This window comes from Rattus norvegicus, chromosome X (assembly GCF_036323735.1).
Source record: "Rattus norvegicus strain BN/NHsdMcwi chromosome X, GRCr8, whole genome shotgun sequence".
Taxonomy (NCBI): domain Eukaryota; kingdom Metazoa; phylum Chordata; class Mammalia; order Rodentia; family Muridae; genus Rattus; species Rattus norvegicus.
In genome coordinates, this window is record NC_086039.1 from 14,979,876 (window position 1) to 14,985,875 (window position 6,000).

The window sequence follows — 6,000 nt, forward strand, 5'->3', positions numbered from 1 at the left end:
GCTAGCACAGTTTTCAAGAACGACCTTTAGACGTGTGAACTATAACAGAATAGAAAATAATGTACACTATACCTAGATGTCCTGTGGCTAGTTCAAAGTCATACACAAAGTATAGATTCTACAGAGATTTCATCTGATTCCCCGAAGAAAGTCCAGTAGGAAGCAAGGCCATTCCAGGCTAACTCCACGTGGACACTGTTAGGAATGCATTCTGTGAAAGAGTAAAATAATAGAGTCAATAAAAGCTTGGCAAAGCCTGCCAAGATCAGCCTTGACTAGTATAATTATTACCTGCAATGAACTGCATGGTGGCAGGCCAGGAAGGTCATTGTACAAACAAGAAACAAATATGGGAAAGAAGAATTGCCTGCTGAAGAAAATGGCCAATCACAGGAAACAGTGTACATGAAAGAAAAGGACTTTACAGTGATCATTAATGACTGGCACCTAAAAGAAACAGTGACTGCCTGGTGCAAGCATAGCTAGTCTGAATTATTCTATATGGACTGAAGGCTCAGAGTCTTTAAAGGTCGCCTGGTGGTTCTGATACTAACCAGCATTTACCGTTGAACCTTGATTGTGGCAGACGACTCTCTGGAGGAACAGAGAAACGCCTCTAAAGATGTCAGGCTCAATGGCTGAAAAATACTGGTGCCATGTATAAATGACTCTGTGAGGTCAAAACTCCTAACATTGTCTCAAGGAGAATGTGATGATGAGTTTTCATAGAGTATATATGGTTAACAAAAACATCATTTTGAACTAACTCATCATTTCTGTTTGCAGCTTTATTTTGGACTAATTTCTTGAAAGCTTAGATTATTCTACCCCAAATAACCTATCTACATGTAGCAATAAATATATGCATACCTTATGTAACGTAACTAATAAGTAAATTAAAATATTTCATAACCAGCTTTGCCAAGGAATTGTGATCTGTGAGTTGGGGTTAAAAAACCATCATTGTATCTTTACAAAGACTGAGAAATTTCTTTGCATCCACAAGTTGCATTGCTAAATCCAGAAAGGTCTTGCCCAAAGGAGGACAGGTAGGTCTTGATGAACCAGATAAGAACTACTGCAAAAGAACAAAAGGCAAACACCCTCCGAGCCCTTAACTCCTCTCAGATTCTTTTCTGCCTTTTTTCTTCTTTATCAACAGCTTTGTTTTCTCAAAGGCCAGAAGGCCAGAATGTTTACAGACTAGGAGCCCATTAAGACTGTACCAAGCTAAAATGAGTGTGGTCTGAGACAGCAACACAAATAAAAACCAAAGATAAGAAGGAACTGTCCCTGAAGACAAATCCAATTAAGCCCTTTGGCTTCATTTGTTCTTAGTTAATGTAAATAACACTGATTTCAAAGGTTGAATACATTTTTTTAAAATGTAAAAGCTCCCAGTGGCTTGTTGGAGATAACACATCTGACATGTGAGTTATAACAGTTGGCTAGGTTAATTCACAGATACTTAAAGCCCTCCTTTGGAAGAAAAGACCCCGATCCCTTCAAAGAACGCACTAATATCCTGTGGGACTGGGATGCTAAGCTTGCAAATCTGTCTTCATATCAGTCTGTCACCTTTGCTGCCTCAACCTTTGCTCAGACACTGCTCAGGTCTGCACATGGGCATGTTGTCCGGAGTTAACTCACCCTATTGACTCCCAGGGCAGGTGTACTTTTCCTGCTTTGCCCTTGCAATTCCTCAGCAGCACAAGTACTGCGACTCCTTCAGCTCTGTCATAAAGCAAGAATGTTTATGTAGCATGACGATACTACTAGCAGTTCAGCTCTTCCTTAAAGAAGGAGTGAAGCATTCACATTTTGATCATCCGTCTTGAGTTTCGTTTGTTCTAGGGATCTAGGGTAATTCAAGCATTTGGGCTAATAGCCACTTATCAATGAGTGCATACCATGTATGTCTTTCTGTGATTGGGTTAGCTCACTCAGGATGATATTTTACCCAACCGCCCACCAAATGTATCAAAATTGCTCTTCTCACCTCTCTGACAAGCAGTAACATGGCTCTCCTCTTGATCATTGTGGGTTTTCTCCAAGTCTAGGCAATGTGGGATAGCTTGAAGCAATGTTCTAATAAAGCTGTGCCTGTCTTATTTGAGAACTATGGCCCAATGTCAGATCCTGCCATCTGGTGTCAACCCTGTGCCTGAACTAGTAGCACTGACACACATTAGGAGAGTCTGTTGAAAATGTGAAGCCTCATGGCTTCATTGCAGTTCCAGGTTTAAATTCCCAGGATTTAACTACACATAAGTTCCTGGGAGGGGGTCACTGTTGACTTGTATACTTCCAAAAGATAAATTGGAGCCATAACTCCAGTACCTCAGAAGATAGCTTCATTTCAAATAACCTTGTTACAAATGTTGTTATTAAGTTAATACAGGAGTCATATTGATCCATTTAGGGCCCTTAATCAATAATGACTGGGTCCTTTAAAACAGAGGTAACTAGGTAAGTCCATGTGAAGACTGAGTCCTGCAGGGAAAAGGCCATCTGACAACAGAAGCCAACATCTATGTAACACAAAAGAGCATTAAGGATCAATGGTTATCTACAGAAGTTCTAAGGAGGTTAGGAAGGATTCATCCCAGAGTATCAGCAAGAACAGGGTCTTCCAGGCAGAAGGAACACCCATTCAGAGCCTGCCCCACATGTGGCACATACATATACAGCCACCCAATTAGACAAGATGGATGAAGCAAAGAAGGGCAGGCCGACAGGAACCGGATGTAGATCTCTCCTGAGAGACACAGCCAGAATACAGCAAATACATAGGTGAATGCCAGCAGCAAACCACTGAACTGAGAGCGGGATCCCTGTTGAAGGAATCAGAGAAAGGACTGAAAGAGCTGAAGGGGCTCGTAGACCCCATATGAACAACAATGCCAACCAACCAGAGCTTCCAGGGACTAAGCCACTACCCAAAGACTATACATGGACTGACCCTGGACTCTGACCTCATAGGTAGCAATGAATATCCTAGTAAGATCACCAGTGGAAGGGGAAGCCCTTGGTCCTGCCAAGACTGAACCCCCAGTGAACGTGATTGTTGGGGAGAGGACGGTAATGGGGGGAGAATGGGGAGAGGAAAACCCATATAGAAGGGGAGGGGGAGGGGTTAGGGGGATGTTGGCCCGGAAACCGGGAAAGGGAATAACATTCGAAATGTAAATAAGAAATACTCAAGTTAATAAAAAAAGAAAGAAAGAAAGAAAGAAAGAAAGAAAGAAAGAAAGAAAGAAAGAAAGAAAGGAAGGAAGGAAGGAAGGAAGAAAGAAAGAAAAAAAAAGAACAGGGTCTTCCGACATTTTGATCTCATGATCCTAGCCTTCCAATCTGTTAGAGAAAATGTTCCTACTGCCTTAAGGCATCGAGTTTGGGGGTTGGGGAGATGGCTCAGTGGTTGAGAGTTCCTACTGTTTTGACAGAAGAAGAGTGTTTATAATTCCCAGTACTCACACTGGTTGGTTTAGAACTGCTTATAACTCTAGCTCCATGGTATGCAAGGCCTTCTTCTGGGTCTCATGGGCACCTAGACTCAGACTCATATACTCACACACATGTACACATAATTAGAAATAACATAATCCTTTAAAAAAAGACATCCAGTTTTTCATGTTTTCTGGTGGCAACCACAGACAATATGTCCAACCTTTCTGTATATATCAAAAAGAATTGAAAACAGACATTTAAACAGTTCCATATGAATGTTCACCATAGCACTATTCACTATAGCCCAAGTGTTTCATCAGATCGTGAATGGATAAACAAATTATAGTATATACATGCAATGGAATAGTATTCTCTTATAAAGAGTAATAAATAACCTTTTATGTGTGAGAATGTGAATGAACCTTGAGAACATTATGTTAAGTGAAAAGATACCAGACAAAAAGACCAGATTTAATTATTGCATTCATCGCTTCTCGGCCTTTTGGCTAAGATCAAGTGTAATTATTGCATTCATGTAAGCTATCCTAAATTGTACTTTAAAATAGGTAAGGTGGTAAAGTTTATGTTGTGTTTACTTTACGACACACAGCAATAATATATAACCACAGCAAGTCCAAAGGTTCTGCCACCTGAAGAAAGGGTGTGTTTGGGAAACTGCAAGGCATTCCAGAGGCAAAGAGGAGTGCAGGAGGCTAGAGAGGGGTAGGTTTCTCCAAGCCTTCTAACGTAATAGTAAGATCTTTCTACTTTTACCTAAAAGTGAAGGGAGCTGTTAGTTTTTGTTATCTCAAAACTGGACAAGTATTTTAAGGAGACAAGCGCTACCCCCAAAACCCCTATCTGTTCCCTGCCCCTGCTATCATCCCTCCAATCTGTTGACTTATGTAACATTTCGCCATACTCTTCAAACACAATCCTTAGTATGTCACTCTCTTGCCTTCTAAAAGCCCCAAAGGGCTTTCCATCACTACACTTGGAATCAGATTTCAACTCTTTACCTCAGCTTGGAAAATACATCTGCACTGGCTCTAACTTTGCTCCTGTTCTCCTCAGCCCTGTGCTTCAGCTGCTTTGGCATAAACAAAGTGGTATGGTGTCTCCCCACAAACCAGGCACCTTTCCCACTTAGTATGCTTATACACACACACACACACACACACACACACACACACACACACACACACACACACTGAATGTTTAGTCCCTTCCTTCCTGCTATTTAAATCTTAATACAGATGTCACCTCCTGAGAGAAGCCATTCTGGATGAAAACAGTCACCCAGTCATTGTCCCTTTCATTTCTTGGCATAACATTTTCTTGTTTACATACTTGGTTTGGGTTTTGGTTCTGGATATGTGTGTGCTTGGACTTTTCCTGTTGTTGGTTTTATCGCCCCACACCACTCACTAAAATGTAAACTCTAAGAGAGGATGGCCTTCGTGTCTGTTTTGTTCACGGATGCATCCTCAGCACATAGATACAGTAGGAACGCCAAGAAAATTGCTGGACAAATGAATGGCGCACAGTAGTGACTCAATAGATGATTGTCAACAAGTTGAATAAGGGAGCGATATTTGAAATGGGCCTTGAAGTATAAAAGGGATAATGGTAGTCTTTGAGGATGGCAGAAGCAGCTCATTGCAGGCTAGAAACAGTACGAACAAAGGCAGCTTGAACAAAAGCAAAAAGCTCACTCAGAAGCGTAGCAATGCAGTTAGAGGACCCAAGGGAGGCAAATAGGACAAAAGTTGGCTTTGCTGTGATGGCAGTGGGCCTCACTCTGGCTATGACCCTACGTTAGCATGTAATACAGGCAGTAGTAGTAGTAGAACATCCATTAGTGCCATGACTTCATCTGACATGGTTTGGGGAAGTGCTTTGGGAAGTAGTTTGAAGGTTGAGAAGTTAGCAAAAAAAGACAGCAGAAGGAAGAGAGGGAGTTATAACAGTCTGCCTCAACATTCAGAATGGCTGGACCTAAGGAAGGAGGACAGGTAGGAGCATCTTCTCAATTATGCCTAGGTTACATTCCACTCGGAACTTCTGAGATTTATGACACATTCTCATTGCTCTGGTTTAGGGATGGGTACTGGTCATTATTCTAGAAAGTTCCCCAGTTGCTCTAGGTAGAATAGAAACCCTTGGGGCTGACAAAGAAACTGTTCTGACATCAAATAGATGTCCCCAAGAACAAAGAACATCTGGATGGTGGTAGAAAACATGAGTGCCCTCTAGTCTGAGTAACCTTGGGAGTCAGATTTTAGCACACGCAACCAGAGCATATCACAGGTGTCAATAATGAACTAACATGTAGCCATTTACAAATATGCAAAGGAGCTTTTTTAGTCTTAAAGGTAAATTGTTGCTATACTATTGGGAAATAACAGAAAAAATATATGCAATCTCATCTTAACTCTGTATAAAGACTTACAGGAAGGATACTGGAAGAAAGTAGATGTATAAAATAAGCATGATGATTGATGTATTCCTATAATCCCAGCACTCAGGGTATGGAGGCAGGAGGATTGC

General features: G+C 41.3%; 1 pseudogene; it reads left to right on the forward strand.

Moving 5' to 3' along the window:
- The first annotated feature begins 3,936 nt into the window (after nucleotides 1-3,936).
- LOC120099542 (U2 spliceosomal RNA) lies at nucleotides 3,937-4,076 on the forward strand (annotated as a pseudogene).
- The last annotated feature ends 1,924 nt before the right edge of the window (nucleotides 4,077-6,000 follow it).